The following is a 9,619-nucleotide window of genomic DNA, read 5'->3' on the forward strand; positions in this document are numbered from 1 at the left end:
TTAACTGCTAACAGTTGACCGGTTCGTATTCGCAGGCCTTATCCGCAACATCCGATAGGTAGATAGCATCTACAACCTCACCATGAAAAATCGCCACAAATTCATGGTTGGCTGCTGGAATTGCGTGACCATCAATAAAAATTTCTGGTAAGTCAATCGCAGCATCAATTGGGTCAGGAGCTACTGATTGCGGTGAAGAGATGAGTTCATCGTTGGGATTTCTTGGGAAGACAACGTCCATAATCTTCCAATGATTCCTTTCATTGTTATGGAAGTATCTTGAGGATTTCCATTGATTACTCAACAGGTGTATGAGTTGGTATGATTATATTAATCCCCCAAAACAAAAATTCCCTCAGACATTCACACACAAAACCGAAGATTCTTCAACAAAAGTTCGTTATATCGGAATGCTTGACACGGGTGCGTTAAAATAATTACCATGCTTCTTCACTTCATCCTCAGCAAAAAAGGCGCAAAACTACTATTACACAAAGGTTTTTTATTCAACAAATTACGAATTTGTGAAACAAAAGAAATGCTATAAATAACGGAAAATAATAATAAATAATAACACCGACGTCGGTAAAAACATTGTAATATTATTTCCAATAATAAAAACGACCAATAATAATTAGACCCCGTAAAAATTTGGATCGTAATATTATTTACCGTAATATTATGGCGTAATATTTTTTACCGTAACATTTAGACCGGATGTCGGGTTATCATTGGCGGTATCATCCCATCGAATGATGTTACTGACGGGATATAAAACACATCACCATTTTGTGATTTATGATATTTGGCGGTAATACCACTAATTGTCAATGCGACGTCAATGAAACTCGGTTGATTAATATAACTGAGGGAAACACTCAAATCTCGTAATCATTCACTAGACAAAATCGACCATTCCACAGGCGCACGAATACACTTCACGAATGAATCCATTTTTTTCCGTTTTTTTTTTCAGAAAAAATTGTTCTTTAGAATAAGATTTGTAGGTAAATTCGATGAGAATGAATGGAACAAGTGTAAAAACTAATCTTCTGACACGTCACTCCGTTTGATGAGTAAAATTCTATTACTTGACACCGATGAAAATAACGTTGTGAAATGAGGGCTCTTTCCACAATTCTGTCATATATATATCTCCCTTGTATCAAGATCCTACCCCTTCTTTTTTTGACTAATCATTTTTTTTCGTTTTTGATGGAGGTATGAAGGAAACAAAAATTTCTCATGAGATGCAAGAGATGCTGAGTAGCACTCCTCTCAACTAACTGAGGAGAACGATAAAGAGAAGGAGTGACGAAAACTTCTCAGCTGCGATTTTGAGTTTCAGCAAGAGAAAACGAAACACAAGATTTTCTCAGCTGAGATTTTAAGTTTCGGTGAGAAAAAAAGAAACAGGAAATTTTCCCTTGCTAAAAAATTATCAACACATGATGCATAAGATACAATTATAAAAAAAATTGGGTGGTGCCAGATGGTATGACCGTTGTGGTCTTTTACCTACCCGTCCCAGTACCTACGCGGTACCCCAGCCTAATTCCCTGCCCGCACTTGCCTCTAAGCTAACTTATATCTAACTCCACATAACTAACTCCACATGCACTGGGTTCGTTTTCCGGCGATGAAAAAATCTTTCATCACCGGGACTCGAACCTGCGCTACTGAGACGCTTTGGTTTATAGGGCCAGCAAGCTGACGACGAGCCCCAAGACGTCCTCAAGATACAATCATATTGATTTCCCATTAACATTTTCCTTTTTTTTCCCATTATTTTTATTACATACAGATATTTTTGTTCTCTCATAACACATCCGAGATATCATTGCAAATAACAGATTCAGTATTTAACTCATCAGTGATTTTTGAGAGTTCGAAAAACTTCCCTCTGAAGTCTCTTTTCTTTTTCGATTTTCTCAAGAAGTCTTTTCAATGTCTCTTCAGAACATTTCCATGCATATTTTGATATGAAATCGTGAGGAAGGCATTGAATATCTTCATCTCTCATCTTTGAAAAATCCTCAATTTGATAATAGAGCATAGTGGATGATTTTTGAGATGGAGCTGAGCCATATTGATAGAAGCACTACCCACACAAATTCTCAACATTTACTTCTGCACAATTATAATTACGTGCACATAAATGGTAATGACGACATGCTGTTACAATCGGAGCAGTCAATGTCCTGAGAGGAGGACAACCGATATCAGCTAAATTAATTATTGGGAGAGAAAACCCAATGTAACTGTGAAGCCATTCTTTTTTCTCTAAACCTTTAACAAAAATATATTTCATAGTTTCTAAAATCATGCGAAATACATGTATGATATCACTGTAAGAGAAACTTCCAGCGCCCCATGGAATTCAATGCTGGTTCCTTTCACACCACCAGTTGATTTAAAGCGGTTACATAGTCAATTCGTGGAGCAGCAAGTTCTTTCAAAACAAATGCGTTATTCGGTTGATTGAAGCCTTGAAAATCTAATATGAGGCCCATCATGTGACTTTCTTGTGTTTAAGATGGATCTGTCAGTTCCAAGCTATTAGAAACAAATGGTCCAGCCTTAAGCCAAGCTAATAATATAATAATAGACTAATAATATAATAGACTAATAATATAGGCTAATAATATAATAATATAATAATATTTATAATAGACTTATCTCAAGAGAAAATCTATGACAACTCGAAAAAAGAGACGTTTTTCTATCTGCTTTCGCTTCTCGTGGTAACTGGACTATATTATTATCATAGTCTCATCATAGGACAAAAATCTATGGTAAAGAAAGATACGCTTTCATGGCTATTTTTCGTTTCTCACGGTATAGGGATACCATATCCAACGAAAGAGCTGAATATACATCTGTAGGGTTCATTGAAATATCACAGGGTATCACCCACATGAAGTTTACTTCAAACGCAGCAAAAAATCCTAGACAAAGAGAAAACATCAGGTACTTTCCCAAGATGTCTTTCTCTCTGAAACTCCCACCACCAAATTTTTTTGAGTGCTAGTAGGGGTACTAATACCCCGCTTCTCGTAGTGGGGGGTGCCCCACTCCCTTTCTATGGTAGGGGGTACCCCACTACCATTGAAAGGGAGTGGGAGCACCCCACCAGGATAGAGTGGGGGAACCTTCATCACAAAGATGGGGGTAAGGTTTCCCCACCCCTCGCTACAGCTGTGGGAGGATTCTCTCCTCTCGGTCGTTCCTTGTATCAAGATGTCCTGGACTACTATCACATAGCAGTTGGAGGCACTGGATCACTACTCTGAAGACACCTTATGCCCCCTTTGAAATACATGGGGTCCGTAGAGGGACGCCGCTGTCTAATCCTCTTCCTGAATTTCCTGAACGTGGTCTAGATGCTGTTTGGTCTCAAGAGATATTTCTGAGAATCTCCTCTTCTTGGCCCAGCCCGTTGACATAAGAGTAACATCGAACGCAGTGGAAAACCCTACAGCGAATGAAGAATTCGACACTTTCCCACGATATCCATATCTGAACCCCCTCCTCATGGTTCAGATACAGTAACATCGAGTGCAGCGGAAAACCCTAGAACGAGAAAGAAAACCGGACCCTTTCTCTCGGTGTCCTCATCTGAAACCCCCTCCAGAGTAAAAATTTCGAGTAGGGATTCCCCACCGCTTTTTCTGGTAGTAGGGGTACCCTACTCCTATTCTCTGGTAGTGGGGGTACCCCCACCCCTTTTGATTCAGCTCCGGCCTAGTTACCCTACTTACTGAAGCTAAAATACCGCTTTCATATGAAAAGATAATTATTCAATTTCACTTCGCCGAACCCGAGTTATTGTCAACTGAAGACGTTCCATTTTGCCCCATTCTTCCCTGTACAAAGTTCTGCAGTATGAAGCGAACAAGAAATAAATCAAGAGAAGTTTCACTTCCGTAGTGTGGCCCAGGCGCACTCAGCTTTTTTAAGGGACTCATCTACTCTTCCTCATAAGTTCCCCTATCATTCCATAATATCATCCACGCTTGAGTCAGCCACATTCGCAGCAATTTTGGCACGTCGAAAATGTCTCCATAGTTCTATCGGTACAAAAATGAAAGGAAAGTATAACAACCGAGACTACGAATCGATATTAAGGAACTAATTCGAATATCGAAAAAAGAATGGAAGAAATATCGCTTTACTTCGCCACCCGCTCTAAATTTCAGCTCGATCGATTCAGTGGTTTCTGATATATATCATCTTATGAGAAAAATTTGTTTTCTGTTATTTGATGTCTTTTGTCATATTGTTGTTTTTCCAACTGATTGTTGTTTGTTTATTCATCCATTTTCCTTCTGGAAGGAATCTTCGGAAATCTGATTCCTTTTAATTGGCTACTTTTGTGTGGAAATGACTCGGAGTATTTTAAAACTAATACACAGATTTTTTCTGAGGGTAATACATGTGAAAAAATTTAGTATAAAAACCTAGCGCTTACCCTAAGAAATTCTATAGAATTTTGCATCGGAATTCTATAACAATTCTATTGAGAGTCTAGTGATGAATTCTGTTTATTTTTTGCGCGGACTCTATTGTTCAACTTTACTGTGCGTTTACCTAATAGATATTTAATGGTAGAAAGAACGTACTAGATTTGAATTTTTCTATATGAATTATTCTCTTGAGATTTTTCCTATGAGAACAGTTGGGTACGAGTCTGTTGTGAATATAAAGAAACCAATCATATCAACAGAGTATAATTAGATTCAGCAGATGATATAATAGATATTATCTTATCATATCTTCCCAACCTAATTTAGGTGGTTGTTCTCATGGTTGCTCCACATGTGTAATTCACGCTAAATTTTTACGGATGGTAATCCGAATAAATCATGTTTATATTGTTAATTAATAATTGTGAGTTCGTGTGATTTAGTTTTCCCAGAGATCATTATACATAGATAACAGGTTATGGGCCTATGTTGGTGCCGTTAGTCTTCGAAAAACACTGTTTTTGCTGAGTGCGATTTTATGGCGGTGTGTTTGCTGTGGGACGCCATTTTTCCCTCGTTTTTTTGAGTTGTTGTGGTTTTGGTCATTGGAAGCTGAAAATGTCTAAGGCTTCGGCAACAATTACGAAGCTCCATAAGGAGAATTTTGATACGTGGGAAATGGACATGAAGGCTTTTATGGTGAAATCTGATCTCTGGGGTTATGTGAGTGGAAAGGTTGAGAAACCGAGTGATGCTGCGGGGGCAACGGCGATTTCCGCTTGGGAGGAAAAAGATAGCAAGGCTTTTTCTGAGATTGTTGTGGGTGTGGGTGATGCAGACAAGAAGCATCTCAAAAATTGCAAAACTTCACGAGAGGCCTGGCTGAAGTTGAAAAGTGAATTCCAGTCGTCGGGTCCGGGTCGTAAGGCAAGGTTGCTGAACAGTTTAACGACGCATAGGATGAAGGAGGGGGAAGACTTGAGGTTTCATATTGATGGTTTTATGGATACAGTGGACAAACTGAGTGAGATTGGGTTTGAAATTAATGAGTAGCTGTTATCCATGATGTTATAAAATAATCTGCCTCCGTCCTTCGATGTGTTTCGTCGAGCTATATTATCAAGAGACGACATTTTGAAGCCAGGGCAATTGAAAATTAAAATATTGAAGGATTCTGAATCAACGAAAGCGATGGAAAATATGGAAGCCGAGAATCAGAACGTGGTGTTCGCTAAGAAGGGAAATTTTAATAAAAAATCGAGTCAAAATCGAGGACAACAGGGGAATTTTTCTAGTCGCTCGGGTGCCACGGATGGTGGCGGATATTCAGGTGGGTCGAAATCAGTTTTGGTTTGCAATAGATGTCAAAGGGCAGGTCACATAGCCAGGTTTTGTCAGTATAGGTATCCTGTGTCACGTCAGCGTCAGTCACACTCAGCTAAAAATGCTGAGGTGGAAGAGAGTACAGCCGGGGACGAGTCAGAGAATGAGGCTGATTTTATAAACGAAGTCGCATTCTTGAATTTTCAAGAAAAGGATAAAGGAAAATCTGTCTAGTGTTTGGACAGTGGGCGCTCGTCTCACATGGTGGCAAGTAAAAACACACTGAACGATTTTTCTGAGGTGGCTAGGCCGTTGAATTTGGCAAACAAACAGACCATGATGATTTCTGGAGTTGGTAGAACTCGTCTGAATGTAAATAATTGTGGAGTTAATTTGGGCAATGTTTATTATGTGCCGGATTTACGGTCGAATCAGTTGTCGGTTTCGAAGATCCCAGATAAAGGGTATGACGTGTGTTTTTCAAGAGACGAGGCTGTCATCAGAAATCAGAGGAGTCAGGTGTTATTGAGGGCAGAGAGAAAAGGCAATTTATACTTCGTTAAAGATGGTGAGACTGTGTGTAAGGCTGACATGACGCAGGAGGGGAATTTGAAGAGTGAGCGGAGAACATGGCACGAGATTATGGGTCACGCGCATGTGGCTACCTTGAAGCAGATGCAGCGTCCGGGAGTCGTTGAGGCGATGAAGTTCGAGACTTCTGGAGTTTTTCCAAAATGTGAGGTCTGTGCCATGGAGAACATTAGTCAGTTACCGTTCAGATCATCTCATAAGGAGAGGACGAAGGATGTTCTAGAAATTATACACATGGACGTTTGTGGTCCATTGAGAGTTCCAACAGTATCTGGGGCACGATACGTTGTCGTTTTTATTGATGATAAATCACGTTGGTGCAATGTGAATTTTTTGAAAACGAAGAATGAGTGTTTCAAGTCTTTCAAAATATTCAAGGCACGTGTTGAGACTGAAACAGACCAGAGAATTAAATTCATCCAATCAGACAACGGAAGGGAGTTTTGTAACTCGGATTTCGACCAATATCTGGAGGAGCATATGATCCAGAGACGTCTGGCAACTCCTTATACCCCTCAACAGAACAGAGTTGCAGAGAGAATGTACAGGACACTCATGGAAATGGCGAGATGTTTGTTGAGGCAGACGAATGTTCCAGATCGATTCTGGGGAGAACCTGTGAGTACTGCTTGTTATTGTGACGTAATTTCCTGAGGTTCACGGAACCCTCGATCCACTACGTAGCCCTTCGACGCACGACAACCCTGAAACAACAAATAAATCGAGCGCCAGGTCGTTATTCCCAGAACGACCACTGGAACGAAACGATCAACCGAAATCAAAATTTCCAGAATAATCCCAAGCTTCGAGACGGTCTCCTGCTAACTCAGACCGAAGAACGGCGTGAAGGTCACTGGTGAAGCTTAGAGTAAACTATGACTAGGTATTGACCGAATAAATGAATTTAACTCAAAATTGCGGGGAAACAAATCACAATATTTAATCAGGATCAGATGACTCGATACAAATAAAACAAATCAATTCCTTTGAAAAACCCCCTTTGGTTGTTTCGATCGATCAACGATCATGAGGCTTCGATAGTTACTGATTCTACAATTGTCCAAGGAATAAAGAATTCTGATAGGAAAATAAAGACGTAAGATACTTAGTCAATTTAGTCAAAAGTCAAGAATAAACAATGTCAAAGAGAAAAATGAAAAAAAAAATCGGAATCAAAATATTGTCAACGATAATCATGTAGATTGAACAAAAATCACAATATTTCATCAGGCTCAGATGACTCGATACAAATAAAACAAATCAATTCCTTTGAAAAACCCCCTTTGGTTGTTTCGATAGTTACTGATTCTACAATTGTCTAAGGAATAAAGAATTCTGATAGGAAAATAAAGACGTAAGATACTAGTCAATTTAGCCAAAAGTCAAGAGTAAACAATGTCAAAGAGAAAAATAAAAAAAAATCAGAATCAAAATATTGTCAACGATAATCATGTAGATTGAACAACACTGAACGATCGAAACCGAAGAATTCGTCTCCGTGACAAGTAAAGCTGACTGTCCGAAACAAATATGAAAACTCAAGACAACGGGCCAAGGTGTTCGTCTAACACAAATTCATTTGGACGCAACACTAACTCATTTTCAGCAACCAAAATATTCATAAAATAATTGTTACTCGCAACATAAAACCCGAGAGCCCGAAACTGTACGAAATAAATCAATGTCGCGAGACAACCGACAACGAATGATCAAACACAATGATTCCAAATACGCACGAGAGAGAGAGACAAAAGAGACCCACTAATCAATTACTGATCAGAGTGATTAGGACTCTATTCGGCAATTATTTCGAAACTCTAAAAGTCCTACGGGACTAAGATGCACAAAACATCTATTCAAGACTCTAAAATTGGCCAGAGTCCTACTCACGATAGATTCACAGAGATGCGTCATACAGAGTTGTAGCCATCCCGCTCGGCCAGCCATCCACCTAGGTGTCTCCAGAAAACGTCTCCGAAAACTCCTCAAATCCGAGTCCTCGGGACCTTCCTCCAGACAAATCCACTCGGGGCTTCCTCCACAGGTTTGTTTCTCCTTCCAGAGCGCCTTCAGGCCCCCCAAACCTCCGAAATTAACGCAATCGAACTCCAAGAATTGATCAGACACAACGTATGGTGAAACCACCAAACGGGAAGTGAGGTTCGTTTTCCCAGCGACACCACGCTGGTCCGTGAAAACGCGGCAACGACGCTCATTGGCTGCTCGTTCCGTTCACTCCTCCAATCAGTCTCCAAACAACTAGACTCTGTCGCTCACATGGCCGAACCAAGTCCGTCGGCGCATGCGCAGTGACTTCTCAGACGTTATTCAATCAAAAACAATTTATCCCAGAGTATCAAATAAATCCAAATCCCCTCTGACATCCTTCCAAATCATTCTCCAGACCATTCTGTCCCCAAGGACGATTCAACTCAACCTCCTTCTGATCTTGGTGAAATCCTTCACTTCCCCTTCCACATTGAACCAGCCGGGCTCCTACGTCACGTTTCCCCTAGAGTTGGCCGAGAGCTGGCGACCTCTGGCAATCCGAAGACCCATGAGATTCTCATCACGAACTCGAAGTGTCCCGAAGTCTCTCGGCGATTCCCGGAGACGTTGCCACCTCAGTCCCACGATGTCGGCGCCAGATTCGATCCAAACAATACAGAAGGCAATACAAAACAAAATAATTAACAAAATATACTGAACCTCTCTCGTGACCCTCGCTGTCGGTTGGTGACTTCCCGTCTGGTGATTTTTAAATTAAAAACCCACACGCGAAACGGTCTGTTTGTTTGAGGATAAGTCTTAGGTTTTGGAAACGGAATGGGAGAATGAATCCATCTCTTCTTCTCATCCAGGTAAATTTTCTTCTCCTCATCCACGTAAAAGAGATAAGAGGATTCACTCGGAGGGTGAAATGGAGGTGACTCCGTCGAGGTTTCGACATCGATTGGGGCCTGAATCGGTCAGAGCTGACAGGGGACGAGGCCGTCCACGTTTGCTACGTACTGGAGCTCAAGGTCGACACAGAAAAGTCTTCAGTAATGCTCAGGGGTCTCCTAGAGATGGGGGGGCTGGTGAGAATAGAGGTGATGAGGAGGATCCAGAGTCTCCAGTCAACCCTGAATCATTGGACGAAGAGGTTTTTGCTGGTTTCATCTCGTTTGATGATCCTGTGACTTGGCAGGAAGCTGATACTCCGTCAGATACTGATTCCTGGCAGGCAGCTCTGGAAG

Source organism: Diachasma alloeum, unplaced genomic scaffold (genome assembly GCF_001412515.2).
Source record: "Diachasma alloeum isolate Michigan unplaced genomic scaffold, Dall2.0 Dall_scaffold_01908, whole genome shotgun sequence".
NCBI lineage: Eukaryota > Metazoa > Arthropoda > Insecta > Hymenoptera > Braconidae > Diachasma > Diachasma alloeum.